Source organism: Dendropsophus ebraccatus, chromosome 8 (genome assembly GCF_027789765.1).
Source record: "Dendropsophus ebraccatus isolate aDenEbr1 chromosome 8, aDenEbr1.pat, whole genome shotgun sequence".
Lineage (NCBI taxonomy): Eukaryota > Metazoa > Chordata > Amphibia > Anura > Hylidae > Dendropsophus > Dendropsophus ebraccatus.
The window spans coordinates 408886-426132 of record NC_091461.1 but is presented as its reverse complement, the minus strand read 5'-3'; positions in this window follow the sequence as shown (position 1 = coordinate 426132).

The window sequence follows — 17247 nt, the reverse complement described above, 5'->3', positions numbered from 1 at the left end:
ATCCATACATCAGCCATACAACTCCATGCTACTACTATAAGCCATAGATCAGCCATACAACTCCATGCTACTACTATAATCCATACATCAGCCATACAACTCCATGCTACTACTATAAGCCATAGATCAGCCATACAACTCCATGCTACTACTATAAGCCATCCATCAGCCATACAACTCCATGCTACTACTATAAGCCATCCATCAGCCATACAACTCCATGCTACTACTATAAGCCATACATCAGCTTCAGGGGCTGAACACAGACTGTTACCTGACAAGCTGCTGCTCACTCTGCTCTCCTAGATACAGAGAGAAAAACTTTTCTGCAGTGCAAATACACATGCTACGTCATATACACGCCATTACAACACACAAATATACAAGCCGTCATTTATGGCTGGAAGTTACACTTCTCACTATCACACTGTCACCTTCTACACATCCGTCGTTCCAATACCGGTAATACAATAACATCCATTCTTACCGGCCAATAACACACAACTTCTACTCATCCTCTTAGCAAACACATTACTACAGGTTTCACATCTCTCTAACTCTTATCATGAGTTACTTCAAACCTATAGACCAACACACTGCGACCGCTCATTGGCCAAAACCTGGTGAGGAGCTGCTCCCCCCCTACAATCTCCACATCCATGAAGCCCACTTGCTTCACTTCTTTTTCTTGTATGTCTCTCTCAATTCGCGCCAGCAGACAGATCCATCCCACATCTGCTGCGGTCTTCCGCCATTCAAGAGACATAACAAGGCACCACCAGCCGACTGGGGTCTGTCCGCTGTCATGGTGTCACCACCTCGAGTGCTGGGTGCCCAGGGTCGCGAACTACACACCCACCAGGGGACTGGACTCGCTTTGTCATCTACCCCACAACTACACATCTCAGCTAACACATACATTATATTTCTATTATATAGTTATAGCAATTCCTGGACTATTATCCCACTTCTGACACCATTATGTAACCGGTTGCTTTTGATAATAGTCTGAGAAGGCTATAACCACACAGATTTATAGAAAAATAAGGGATTTATTACAGAAAACAATACTTAGCTGCAGTTACAGATGGTACAGATGCAGAGATGTTCCTTCCACAATGAGATGGGGAGCCCCATTGTATATTATGGTCTAATATACACCCATCTCGCTCGATGACCTCCAGGGTGCTGGGCACCTTCCATCCATGGTCCCAGTTGAGGCTGACTAGAAGCTACATACCCCCGATCTTTATAGTAAGTTTGGGTGGGGGGTGATGGGCTTCCAGAAATGTCTATGTAGACCACTGATGACCATGAATGGAAGTTTCCCAGGCCTTGTACATGCTTACCAAGCAAAATGTGGTTGTACAATTACAGCTACATGCATTTGGGCAATAACAACAACTGTGTCCTCCATTGGTGACACTACTGGGGGGGTTTATGGCCGAACAGTTGGCATAACAATACATCTACCTATTCCCATGCACATAGCTAAATACAAACCAATCCCACTTACACAGCCAGCTAAGATAGATAGATAGATAGATGATAGATAGATAGATAGATAGATAGATAGATAGATAGATAGATAGATAGATAGGAAATAGATAGATAGGAGATAGATAGATAGGAGATAGATAGATAGATAGATAGGAGATAGATAGATAGGAGATAGATAGGAGATAGATAGGAGATAGATAGATAGATAGGAGATAGATAGATAGATAGATAGATAGATAGATAGATAGATAGATAGATAGATAGACAGATAGGAGATAGATAGATAGATAGATAGATAGATAGATAGATAGATAGATGGATAGATGGATAGATAGATGGATAGATAGATAGATAGGAGATGGATAGATGGATAGATAGATAGATAGATAGATAGATAGATAGGAGATAGATAGATAGATAGATAGATAGATAGATAGATAGATAGATAGGAGATAGATAGGAGATAGATAGATAGATACAAATAAGACATGAAAACACTACATTCCTTCCTATCACATGAATAAGACACTTTAACTATCTGAAATAAACCCATCCGGTTACAGTCTGTTTCTGCCTTTGGCTTCAAATCTTTGGCAGATAATCTTTCTGTGTAATGCTACGTTTACACGAAACGATAATTCGCCCGATCGTACGAATAACGATGTTGGGAGTAACAATTTTTTTTTTCATAATGATCAGCGTTTAGACGATATGCTATATCATACAGAAAATTCGTTTTGCGATCGCTTTAGCCTATCTCACACATTGGTTAAATCGGCGAACGACTGTTCACACGGAACGATCTGCGAATTTTTTGCAAACGATCAACAACGATTTATGAACGATTTCTCGCTCGTCGTTTGGTCATTCGCTGCGTTTACATGTACGATTATCGTTCCGTGTAAACGCAGCATAAATGGACCCCATGATGCATCTCTATATCTCAGAGACACTTTAAAGGGAAAAGTAATCAAAACCGACAGGGCCCTGTGTGAAAAGTAATTGCCCCCTAACCTGGTTGGGCCGTCCTTAGCAGCGACAACGGCAATAATACGATATTGATATCCCGTGCCAATATCACATGACACCAACAAGGAAAACAGAACTACAGGGAAAAAGGATCAGATCATGGGATCAAAAAACAGATTTATGTAACCAAAGCTGGTGGGCAGATAAAGAAACGCCTCCATGCCCCAACCCCCGGCACCGTGCATAAATATATCCACTAACATCACATGTAACCATTGGTGAGCAATGCAGGAAAACCTGGCCCACTCGGCCCACCCAGCCAACCTGGCCCACTCGGCCCACCCAGCCAACCTGGCCCGACTCGGCCCACCCAGCCAACCTGGCCCACTCGGCCCACCCAGCCAACCTGGCCCACTCGGCCCACGCAGCCAACCTGGCCCACTCGGCCCACCCAGCCAACTTGGCCCACTCGGCCCACCCAGCCAACTTGGCCCACTCGGCCCACCCAGCCAACCTGGCCCACTCGGCCCACCCAGCCAACCTGGCCCACTCGGCCCACCCAGCCAACCTGGCCCACTCGGCCCACCCAGCCAACCTGGCCCACTCGGCCCACCCAGCCAACCTGGCCCACTCGGCCAATTATTTGTTTTAGTTATCATGGAGAACACAGCACTTCCTGTTTTCAGAGTCAGAAAGTCAGAAAACATGAAGTCCAGTGTTTCCCAGGCCATCCGAGCGCTCACAGAGAGAAGGCCGTCATGTGATTGATGGACACATTGGGGGAGAGTTAGGAAAGGGTATAAATATAGGCCTGGTGTAAACTGCCCACAGCGACCAATCACAGCTCAGCTTTCAGCTCTGGTGGAATAAAAGAAGAGCTGTGATTGGTCGCTGTGGACAGTTTACACCAGGTCTATATTTATACCCTTTCCTAACTCTTCCCCATAGTGCCATTAATCCTGTGTTTAGTCAGAAAATCTGCCATATATTATATCTCTTATATATTATACCCCAGTATACATCTCTTATATATTATACTCCAGTATACATCTCTTATATATTATACCCCAGTATACATCTCTTATATATTATACCCCAGTATACACCTCTTATATATTATACCCCAGTATACATCTCTTATATATTATACCCCAGTATACATCTCTTATATATTATACCCCAGTATACATCTCTTATATATTATACTCCAGTATACATCTCATATATATTATACCCCAGTATACATCTCTTATATATTATACCCCAGTATACATCTCTTATATATTATACCCCAGTATACACCTCTTATATATTATACCCCAGTATACACCTCTTATATATTACACCCCAGTATACATCTCTTATATATTATACTCCAGTATACATCTTATATATTACACCCCAGTATACATCTCTTATATATTATACCCCAGTATACACCTCTTATATATTATACCCCAGTATACATCTCTTATATATTATACCCCAGTATACATCTCTTATATATTATACCCCAGTATACATCTCATATATTACACCCCAGTATACATCTCTTATATATTATACACCAGTATACATCTCTTATATATTATACACCAGTATACATCTCTTATATATTATACCCCAGTATACATCTCTTATATATTATACCCCAGTATACATCTCTTATATATTATACACCAGTATACATCTCTTATATATTATACACCAGTATACATCTCTTATATATTATACCCCAGTATACATCTCTTATATATTATACCCCAGTATACATCTCTTATATATTATACTCCAGTATACATCTCTTATATATTATACTCCAGTATGGCATCTCTTATATATTATACACCAGTATAGCATCTCTTATATATTATACCCCAGTATACATCTCTTATATATTATACCCCAGTATACATCTCTTATATATTATACCCCAGTATACATCTCATATATTACACCCCAGTATACATCTCATATATTACACCCCAGTATACATCTCATATATTACACCCCAGTATACATCTCTTATATATTATACACCAGTATACATCTCATATATTATACCCCAGTATACATCTCTTATATATTATACCCCAGTATACATCTCATATATTACACCCCAGTATACATCTCTTATATATTATACTCCAGTATACATCTCTTATATATTATACCCCAGTATACATCTCTTATATATTATACTCCAGTATAGCATCTCTTATATATTATACTCCAGTATACATCTCTTATATATTATACTCCAGTATAAATCTCTTATATATTATACCCCAGTATACATCTCTTATATATTATACCCCAGTATACATCTCTTATATATTATACCCCAGTATACACCTCTTATATATTATACCCCAGTATACACCTCTTATATATTATACCCCAGTATACATCTCATATATTACACCCCAGTATAAATCTCTTATATATTATACCCCAGTATACATCTCTTATATATTATACCCCAGTATACACCTCTTATATATTATACTCCAGTATACATCTCTTATATATTATACCCCAGTATACATCTTATATATTATACCCCCCCCAGTATACATCTCTTATATATTATACCCCAGTATACACCTCTTATATATTATACCCCCGTATACATCTCTCATATATTATACCCCCGTATACATCTCTTATATATTATACCCCAGTATAGCATCTCTTATATATTATACCCCAGTTGTAACCGGATGGGTTCATTTCAGAAAATTAAAGTGTCTTATTGATGTAATAAGAAGGAATGTATTATTTTAATGTCTTGTGTATATATATATATATATATATATATATATATATATATATATATTTATTCGTATGGCTATGTGTGTAGAAGTCATTGTAGTTGTGTGTATGTATACTGTCACACCTATGTCAGCTGTCCAGCCATATACCTGCACAATAGTGTGGACATTGGAGGATACAGTTGTTTGTTGCTATTGTTGTTTGGCTGACAGAACCTTATAGCTGTAGTTGTAAAACTGGGTCCCCATTGTGCTTGGTAAATATGTACAGGGCCGGGGAGACATCAGATAACTTCCATCCATGGTGATCAGTGGTCTACACAGACATAGAAGCACATCACCCCCCACCCAAACTTACTATACAGGTCGGGGGTATGTAGCTTCTAGTCAGTCCCAGCTGGGACCATGGATGGAAGGTGCCCAGCACCCTGGAGGTCATCGAGGGAAATGGGTGTATATTAGTGTATAATATACAATGGGGCTCCCCATCTCATTGTGGATAAAACAACTCTGCATCTGTACCATCTGTAACTGCAGCTAAGTATTGTTCTTTGTATTAAATACCTTATTTTTCTATTAATCTGTGTGGTTATAGCCTTCTCCGACTATTATCAAAAGCAACCGGTTACACCAGTATACATCTCTTATATATTATACTCCAGTATACATCTCTTATATATTATACCCCAGTATACATCTCTTATATATTATACCCCAGTATACATCTCTTATATATTCACAAGTAGCGACTATGCAAATACGAATCCCAGGGTAGGAACGTCGTTCCGGGCCCGGAATGGAGAGGCAGCATAGAAAAAACACACACATCGCTCAAGCCCAGAGAGGCAGTCTAACACAATAATAACATAGATTCGCCTCTGTTTCCAGAAAAGAAAGAAAAAAAAAAAAAAAGAGAAATCACCAGAGGGTGAGAAAAAAGAAGATTAGGGGAGGGAGACTGAGGGGGGGGGGGGGGAGAAGAAGAGGGGGGTTATCTCGGGCGCCTGTCCCAGAACATGTCCCAAGGCTCCCAAACCGAATTAAATTTGTCAACTGTGTCATTCAGAGTCGCCGTAAGCGATTCCATGCTACGTATGTCCCGGATTCGTGTCAATAAATCCATCAAAGATGGAGGGGAGGTGCTCTTCCAGTGAAGGGTGATGAGGCATTTGGCGGCCGAAAGAATATGGAGTAGCATCTTGGCGGCGCGACTCCCGGTTGATTTAAGGGGGACACTGAAAAGAAAGTGCAAGGGAGTCATAGGGAGTTGCATATCCAATACTTCCCGAATGGTGGACTGGACCACCACCCAGAAAGTGCCAATCAGGGGGCATGTCCAGAAGATGTGAAAGAGAGTACCCGGAGCAGATTGGCACCTCCAGCAGGTGTTGGGACAAGCCGGGTTAAACTTGTGGAGGAGAGAGGGAGTGTGATACCAGCGCATCAGCAATTTATACTGCGTTTCTTTGTATTGGGTACATAAGGAAGATTTGGCCGCCTTACTCCATATTATCTGCCACGTAGGAGCAGAGATCGTGATACCCAAGTCCCGCTCCCACTTGTGCATGTAACCATGTCCGGGGGGGTCTGTTGGAAAGAGCAGACGGTAGATGTCAGAGATCAGTCCTTTAGAGGACGCACCCCGTAGGCAACACAGCTCAAACGGGGTTGGACGAGGGCAGGTCAACGAGCCCAAGCGGGAGCGGAAGAGGTCACGGATCTGTAGATACGAAAAAAAAATACGCTGGGAAAAGCCATATTTGTCACGGAGGGCAGAAAAATCTGGGAAGAGTCTAGTGACCGGGTTTACCAGGTCATAGAACCTGAACAATCCCGCCGCCGACCAGGGCTGGGCTACAGCCGGTGATACGCTAACCGGGAAGTCAGGTGTGAATAGGAAAGGTTCCAAGGGGGAAGAGGAGGCAGAAAGGCCGAATTTGGCGCGACATTGGGACCATACGCGTGCTATGAATGCCATTGGGGCTAATAGATCAGAGTCTGGGACAGCACGTTTAGGTGCCCAGAGAAGGGCACAGGGATGGATAGGGGCAATCCAAAGCTTTTCAATCTCCACAAATTTCTTAAAGGAGCGCAGGGACACCCAGGAAGGGATTGTACGGAGATGCGCCGCCAGGTAATACCTGGTGATATCCGGAAACGCCAGTCCACCTCTATGGAGAGGAGAGGCGAGAACAGAGAGAGGAATCCTGTGGCGCCCCTGTCTCCAAAGAAACCTGAGAAAAAGTGCCTGGATGCTCCGGAGGGTGGGCCGAGGGACCGCTACAGGGAGAGTCTCGAAGAGGTAAAGGAATTTAGGAAGGATCGCCATTTTGATCGTGTTAATACGACCTATAAGGGAGATGGGTAGGTGAGTCCAAGAGCTCAACAATTTAGAGACCTCGGCGATCAATGGAGAAAAGTTGGCGCAATAAAGCTGGGCGTAGGAAGTAGTGAGTTTGATGCCAAGATATACTAGGGAGGAGGTCTGCCACGTGTATGCGTAAGAGTTCTGTAGGGAAACCAGAAGGGAGCTTGGGATGTTAATAGGGAGAGCGTCCGTCTTAGAAGTGTTAATTTTATAACCGGATAATTTACCAAAGGAAAGAATAAGGTCATGTAATGAGGGCAAGGAAAGTAGAGGTTGAGTGAGAGTGAGAAGGATGTCGTCCGCGTATAGGGCGATTTTAAAGTCCCTGTCGTGCAAGCGTACGCCATGGATGTCCGGATGGGCCCGAATAGCAGCCGCTAAAGGCTCAATGCACAGTGCAAAGATTAAGGGTGATAGCGGACATCCCTGGCGCGTGCCATTACGCACAGGGAAGGAAGAGGAGGTGGCGTGAGGGAGCCGGACCGCGGACATTGGAGTGGAATACATGGCCTGAAGGGCTGTAATAAATTCCCCCCGAAAGCCCAGGTGTTCTAGGGTAGCAAACAGGAAAGGCCATAGAAGGCGATCAAACGCCTTCTCAGCGTCGAGGCTCAGGAGGAGCATGGAGGAGTGCTGTTTATGGACCGCATCAATCAAGTCAATTGTCCGACGAGTGTTATCCCCCGCTTGTCGGAATGGGACAAAACCGACCTGATCGTGGTGTATTAGTTGGGGGAGCCAAGTATTAAGGCGGATAGCCAGTGTTTTAGCAAAAATTTTCAGGTCGGAATTGAGGAGAGTGATGGGTCTATAGTTTGCACATACCGAGCCGTCTTTTCCCGGTTTGGGAATCACTACAATGTGCGAATACAACATGGTGCTTGGGATGGGGTCCCCATGAAGAAAAGAGGCAAAGAGCGCTAGGAGATGCGGGTTAAGGACCTCCCCAAAAGTCTTATAATACAAGTAGGGGAAACCGTCCGCCCCCGGGGATTTGCCGTTCGGTAGGGTTTTAATGACCTCCTCCAGCTCCTCCGAAGTGATAGGAGCGTTTAAATGATCCAGGGCCTCCGGGGGGAGTTTGGGAAGGGGTAAGGTGGAAAGGAAAGAAGAGATGAGAGATTGGCGGGCAGCTGGGTCTTCGGGCAGTGGTGAAGACAGGGAATAGAGAGAGGTGTAGTAGTCACAGAACAAATTCGCTATCCCCTCCGGGTCATACACAGGGGTTCCCGCCGGGGAGCGAATGGAGAAAGGCGTCGTCTGAGCCTGACGGTCCCGCAGTTGTTTCGCAAGGAGAGTGTGGGCCTTATTACTCCGCTCATAATACAGGCGTCTAGAATAATGCATAAGTTTCTCAACCTGCGCCATGGCTAGGTCTTTAAGCTTAGCCCGAGCCTCCACAATCTTACGCAACGTAGGGACCGTAGGACGCTGGAGCATGCGAGATTCAAGAGCCGCAAGACGAGTCTTCCACTGCGATGCTTGCTCTAACCTATTCTTTTTCAAGTGGGACGCTAGTGATATGCAGTGACCACGCATCACGGCCTTATGGGCCTCCCAGAGCGATGCAATAGAGGAAACCGAGGAAGCATTGAGGGAAAAGTAGGAGGACAGGTGTTGTTTCAGGACGTCCCTGTGCTCCGGGATCTTAAGAAGTCTTTCATTAAGTCGCCAATGGCATCTACGAGGTGCACAGCGGGACAAAGCCAGGTCCAGGAGCACAGGTGCGTGATCCGACCACGTGATGGGTTCAATGTGGGCAGATGTGAGGGTACGCAAGGATAGTACGTTACCAAACACGTGGTCCAGTCGGGTGTGCGTCTGGTGAGGATGGGAGTAGAAAGTGTATTGGCGAGCAGAAGGGTTGTGAATGCGCCAGAGATCAAAGAGTTGGAAGGTGCGAACTATCTGACGGAAGCTCCGGGACTGTTGGGAAAGCCGAGGAGGGAGGGTGGAGGAGAAGGGAGCATCTCTATCTGCAGTGGGAGAAAACACAAGGTTAAAATCACCACCTATAATCAGGTTAGAATGTCGAAATGGCTCAAGGAGTTTACACACCTTACGCAGAAAGGCAACCTGTTTAACATTGGGGGCATAGATGTTGCAGAGAGTGAGGGTAACACCCGAAAGGGAGCCATGTAGAACAACATACCGACCCTGAGGGTCTATAAGGTCTTTAGTGACTTGAAAGGGACAAGAGCTCCCCAACAAAACGGCCACACCCGCCCTCCTTGTGGAAGAGTACGCATGATACGCCCGGGGGTACCAGCGTTTAGCAAAGTTAAAAGAGGAGCGAGCATCAAAGTGCGTCTCCTGCCAGAAGACAATTTCAGCTTTTAGATGTCTCATTTCCTGAAGAGCAAGTCTGCGCTTGGCTGGGGAGTTCATCCCCTTAACATTATGGGTAACTAACCTAACCATTGTCAAGGTAAAGGGGGGGTAGAGACGCGTAGGTGGAGAGGAGGCACAGGCGCGCAAGAAAAAGACGTAGACGAGTCCCTGCTCGCCAGGGAGCCCCCCCGCCACCGGCAGAGCCAGGACGGAAGCAAGGGACAGGGTCCGAGATAAAGGGGGAAGGAAAGAGAGGGATGGGGAGAGAGAAAGGAGAAAGAAAGAACATCAGAAAAAACAAAATAGCAGAAAAACCAGAGAAACCATACGCCTCTAGAGGCGTGGGATACCGGACCACGACTTGGCGCCGCCAAGCAGCAGTAGAAGCAAACCACCAATATAACTGATATATAACAGAAATCAACATTATGGTCCATTTGTATCTAGTGGGGAACGCGGGAGTGGCCAGGAGGCTCACTATAAGAGCGAGCCCCGGGCCACACTGAATACAGGGAGAGGGGGATCATGCCAGCTCGCCAAAGTAGGGGAGCGGCAGGGGCCCCCTCCAGCATACCCGTGACATATCAAGGGGGAGACAGAACATAGCATAAATGTGAGCACGATCCGTGCTTGCTGAATGAGAGGGGGAGGGGGGAGAGGGAGGCAAGGGAGAGGGCGGCTCAGGGAGGGGGGGGATAGGGGATGGGGAGGGGAGGAGGGGGAGGGAAAGGGGAGAGGAGAAGGGCGGGAGGAGAAGGGGAGTGGGAAGGGGAGTGGGAAGGGAAGTGGGAAGGGGGGGAGTGGGGAGGGGGAAGGGGGAACATCGAAACACCAGGAACATCAATACCGCCTAACATCTCGCCATAGCGAGGGAGACAAAGTACAATGCAAGAAAAAAAACGACCAAACCTATAACTGAATACTTAGGGAATACCCCAAAGGAGAAAGAAAAAATAAAAGGACACTTCTCCACCGTCACCAAAGTTCTTATCGAGCCAGTCAGGTAGGGTCTGGACGAGCAGCAGTCGAGGTGCGGGCTCTCTTCCCCTTGTGCTGAGCCGGTGTCCAGATGCGCGGTAGCGGGGAAGGAGGGGTCAGTTGGTCCCAGTCCGGCAAGGTCGGAGGAGCAATCTGGAAAACGTCACAGAATTTAGGGAGATCTTCAGGCGAATGAAAGGTTGCAGAACGACCATCTTTCCGAGCAGTTAGCGAAAAGGGGAACCCCCACCGATAGGAGATCCCCTCGTTGCGCAACGTGTCCAATAAAGGGCGTAGGAGTTTCCGCTGGAGAAGAGTAATACGGGAAAGGTCAGGAAAAAGTTGAACCTCCGTGCCTTCAAAAGTAATAGAGCGCAATAGCCGTGCTTTGCGCATAATGTCCTCTTTGGTTGCATAATCTGTCACGCAACAGATGATATCCCGGGGGGTAGCAGAGCCGCCTCTAGGGCGTAGAGCTCTGTGAGCCCGGTCCAGCTTCAGGGGAGAGTCCTCGGGCAGATCCAGAATCTGGTTAAATAGCTTTTGGAGGGTAGCGTGCAGATCTTCAGAGCCAGTGACCTCTGGGTACCCCCGCACTCTGATATTATGGCGCCGGCCACGGTTATCAAGGTCCTCTAGCTGTCTACGCATTTCTCTAAGCGCCTGGGTCTGGGCTTCTGAAGTGTTACGTAAGTCAGATGTCAGGGATCTGGTTTGCTCATGGTCAGATTCTAGCGTTTCCACCCGGTCGGCTATTGCTTTTATGTCATTTCTCACCGCGACAATTTCTGCCCTGCAAGCAGAGCGGACCTCTGATATAAGTGATTGAAAGTCCTGTTTAGTAGGGAGGTTCCTCAAGTATTGAGCCCAAGGTGCTGCATTATCAGGAGGTGGGTCACAGAACTCCTCCATGGAGGAGTGAGAGGAGGGAGAGGACCACGGGCCACCAGGGGTCTGCAAGATAGCAGGGGTTAGGGCAAAGTCAGTGTCCTGCAAGTGTGGTGAGGAATGAGTAGCAGGCCCAGTCTCTGTATGCTGGTGCCCAGACACATGTTGCATGGCAGCCCTCTCCTTAGACGCCTGGCGGCGTGTGAAGGGCCTCTGCTCTAATGGCGGCAGCCGAGAGTCGTGGCCAGAGCACGTGGGGCCAGGGGAGAAGGACGGGGTGGACTCACCGCTGTCAGGTGGAGGGCCGCACTGTGCCGCGCTGATGGTGGCGGGCCCAGGGGGGGCTCGGTCTGGAGCACTACCGGCAGGAAGGAGGCTGTGCTGTGAGGAAGAGGCGGCCGCGCCAGCCCCGGGAGCTGCAGTGGAGGGATCCGGCGCCATCTTGGATTTCGGCGCGGCAGGCCGAGACTCCGGGAGCAGGAACTTGTGGAGGGTCGGTTGTACGGGTCCGGCGGTCCCAGGTGCAGAGCGTGACTTAGGTGGTCTCTGGTGTCTCTTGTTCCCCATAGGAGAGCGGGATGCAGGGTGTCACGGGGGTTTTGTAGCGCGGCAGCCCGGGAGCTCAGGGAGAGCGCGTCCTCACTCCATGAGCCGCAAGCCACGCCCCCATCTCTTATATATTATACCCCAGTATACATCTCTTATATATTATACCCCAGTATACATCTCCTATATATTATACACCAGTATACATCTCATATATTATACCCCAGTATACATCTCATATATTATACCCCAGTATACATCTCCTATATATTATACACCAGTATACATCTCTTATATATTATACACCAGTATACATCTCTTATATATTATACCCCAGTATACATCTCTTATATATTATACCCCAGTATACATCTCTTATATATTATACCCCAGTATACATCTCTTATATATTACACACCAGTATACATCTCTTATATATTATACTCCAGTATACATCTCTTATATATTATACCCCAGTATACATCTCTTATATATTATACCCCAGTATACATCTCATATATTATACCCCAGTATACATCTCCTATATATTATACACCAGTATACATCTCCTATATATTATACACCAGTATACATCTCTTATATATTATACCCCAGTATACATCTCTTATATATTATACCCCAGTATACATCTCTTATATATTATACCCCAGTATACATCTCTTATATATATACACCAGTATAGCATCTCTTATATATTATACCCCAGTATACATCTCTTATATATTATACCCCAGTATAGCATCTCTTATATATTATACCCCAGTATACATCTCTTATATATTATACCCCAGTATACATCTCTTATATATTATACCCCAGTATACATCTCTTATATATTATACCCCAGTATACATCTCTTATATATTATACTCCAGTATACATCTCTTATATATTATACCCCAGTATAGCATCTCTTATATATTATACCCCAGTATACATCTCTTATATATTATACTCCAGTATACATCTCTTATATATTATACTCCAGTATACATCTCCTATATATTATACCCCAGTATAGCATCTCTTATATATTATACTCCAGTATACATCTCTTATATATTATACCCCAGTATACATCTCTTATATATTATACCCCAGTATACATCTCCTATATATTATACACCAGTATACATCTCATATATTATACCCCAGTATACATCTCTTATATATTATACTCCAGTATACATCTCTTATATATTATACCCCAGTATAGCATCTCTTATATATTATACCTCAGTATAGCATCTCTTATATATTATACTCCAGTATACATCTCTTATATATTATACCCCAGTATACATCTCTTATATATTATACCCCAGTATACATCTCCTATATATTATACACCAGTATACATCTCATATATTATACCCCAGTATACATCTCTTATATATTATACTCCAGTATACATCTCTTATATATTATACCCCAGTATAGCATCTCTTATATATTATACCCCAGTATACATCTCTTATATATTATACTCCAGTATACATCTCTTATATATTATACCCCAGTATACATCTCTTATATATTATACCCCAGTATACATCTCTTATATATTATACCCCAGTATACATCTCTTATATATTATACTCCAGTATACATCTCTTATATATTATACTCCAGTATACATCTCTTATATATTATACCCCAGTATACATCTCTTATATATTATACTCTCTTACAAAACCCACAATAGATGTTATACTTACCGGCATCTGCCAAACAAAAGCAGTTTCTTGTCTGGGGGCACACCTGACACCTGACACCTGTCTAGACTTGGTAACCCAGCACTATTGGTGGCTTACCTCTGCTAAGGATGTTGGGGACTTTGTGTCTGCGTGTACTAGCTGTGCCCAGAACAAGTCCACTGGACACAGACTTCTTGGGCTCCTGCAGCCATTGGGAGAGATTTATGGAAGGGTGTAAACTGCCCACAGCAACCAATCACAGCTCAGCTTTTAGCTCTGGTAAAATATAAGAAGAGCTGTGATTGGTCGCTGTGGGCAGTTCACACCAGGTGTATATTTACACCCTTTCATTATGCTGCGTTTACACGAAACGATAATTGGACCGATCATACAATTAACATTTTTTTTTTCATAACGATCAGCGTTTAGACGGTACGATATATCGTATGGAAATTCGTTTTGCGATCGCTTAAGCCCATCTCACACATTGGTTAAATCGTCGAACAACTGTTTACACGGAACGATCTGCGAATTTTTTGCAAATGACGAGCGACGATTTCAGAACATGTTGTAAGATCAAAATGAACGATTTCTCGTTCGTCGTTTGCAGCGTTTACACGTACGATTATCGTTTGAATTCGATCGTTATCATGCGAATTTGCACGATTATTGTTCCGTATAAACACAGCATAACTCTCCCCCATTGACTATCACAGACCTGCCTCATTCTGGTGGCTGTATTCTCAGCTTCTCTAACATGGCCCACTTCATTCCACTTGTGGCACTACCATTGCTACCCATCTAGTTGACCTCTTTGTGGAGCATATCTTCCACCTGCATAGCCTGCCTTCCCATACTGTCTGCAGAGTGCAGTTCACATGCAGGTCCTGGAGGGTGCGCTGCTCGCTATTAAAAGCCAACGTGGACTACTTCTCCAGGTCCTACCTTCAGACCATTTGGTCCTACCTTCAGACCATTTGGTCCTACCTTCAGACCATTTGGTCCTACCTTCAGACCATTTGGTCCTACCTTCAGACCATTTGGTCCTACCTTCAGACCATTTGGTCCTACCTTCAGACCATTTGGTCCTACCTTCAGACCATTTGGTCCTACTTTCAGACCATTTGGTCCTACCTTCAGACCATTTAGTCCTACCTTCAGACCATTTGGTTTCTGCACATCATGATGACTGGGTGCAACTCTTTCCCTGGGCGGAGTTCTGCTACAATAACCATTTGGAAAAATCTGCTGAAGCTCTTTTTAAACTGTGTTTTATTTTGATAAGAAGAACATAGAGAAGAAAGTACAGTGAGGATATAGACATTTGTATAAAACCTGGCACCATGACAGTAACAATAAAGCTTCATGTACGGAAAGTGTATATTGTGTTTAAGAAACCTCTGCTACCTACAAGCCGCAGCAGACACAGCAAACCTCTCATAAGATAGAGAACTATAGATTCCCTTAGGAATATACACGTGTGATGAGTCCATACCTAACAAACACACCGTCAGATCAAAGGCAACATGGAGAGCACAAATAGTCCATTCACTACAGCGACATGAGGCCCAAATCATAGGCCAGAAATCCACATTACGGCCAAGTGAGAGCCGGTATTCTACCCATACGGTGAAGTCTGAGCAGGGTGAGAGAACACTGATGGATTATATACAACTGAATCAATGTATTGTTTATGGCGGAGGACACAAGCAGATGCAATTCAATTCTATCCTTAAACGTCTCCTCTGGCAGAGCAGGGATTCGTGGTCTCCATTTCTCTACTCCTGCAGCCGGATTATTAATACAGATAAGTTGTAAGGAAGAAATCAAAAGCCCTGGACCCTGGGAAGAAATAATACCAGTTAAAGGCTATGACAATATGCGGGGGACCATGGTCGTTGCAGCATATCCCAGAGTTGCAGATATTTGTGCCCATTAAGTATGTCATGGTGGTCTCTCCGTATCAAAGGAAAGCAGCACATCATCTTTGTATACATCGGCAATATATTTCTCTTTTTTTTTCAAATCCATTTCTGGTTTTGGCTGCAAAAGTCTGTCAGATAATGTGTGTGTGTGTAAACGGTCCCATAGATGTGATGGTGAACACGTTGTTGTCCAATCTGGATCCAGCACTTGATAAGTGGTAAAGACGCATCATTATTGGAGCTTACGTCACCAACTCATTTCCAGCTAAAGGTGACGTGACCTTCTGCAGTTTTCTAGGCTCACCACTAGACTGATGACGTCTACGTCTACATGCGAAGGAGCCCTGTGCACCATGATGACTGACAGAATCCGCAACACATGGGTAACAATGGATAACCATGAAGGAGAAAAGTAACTTCTGCCATCATTAACACCATGATGACTGACAGAATCCGCAACACATGGGTAACAATGGATAACCATGAAGGAGAAAAGTAACTTCTGCCATCATTAACACCATGATGACTGACAGAATCCGCCACACATGGGTAACAATGGATAACCATGAAGGAGAAAAGTAACTTCTGCCATCATTAACACCATGATGACTGACAGAATCCGCCACACATGGGTAACAATGGATAACCATGAAGGAGAAAAGTAACTTCTGCCATCATTAACACCACCACAACCCCCAGAAAAGCCCCTGACACCCGTTTATCACCCACCACCTTTTATGACCCTTGTGACATCTTCTCACTTGCCTGTTTGCTTACCATAAATATTTAAAAAGAGCCTATAATACTTAAAGGGGTTATCCAGTGGCGCAAAAACATGGCCAGTTACGTCCAGAGGCAACATCACTCAGTTCCATTGAAGTGAATGGAGCTCAACTGCAAACCACACCTGAACTGGGGACAAGAGTAGTGCCGTCTCTGGAAGGAAATGGCCATGTTTTTGTAATCCTGGATAACCCCTTTCACCAAATAACTATAAATTATTATTAAAACCTAATAATATGCACATGTGACCACCGACAACAGTATATACATCCCTAGTAGAATAAGGTCATCCCACCATCATTCAAGCAAAGGGAAAGGTTGGCTAACATAGGCCCTATTACCTAACAATAGTGGCCCTGCCTATCACGGTGGTGTTGGCGATCCCACTCTCGGCCTTCCAACTTGGCCCTAGTAGGCTCTATACGATTCTGAGGGTAGACAAGTAATAATAGGCCACCACAGTGAGT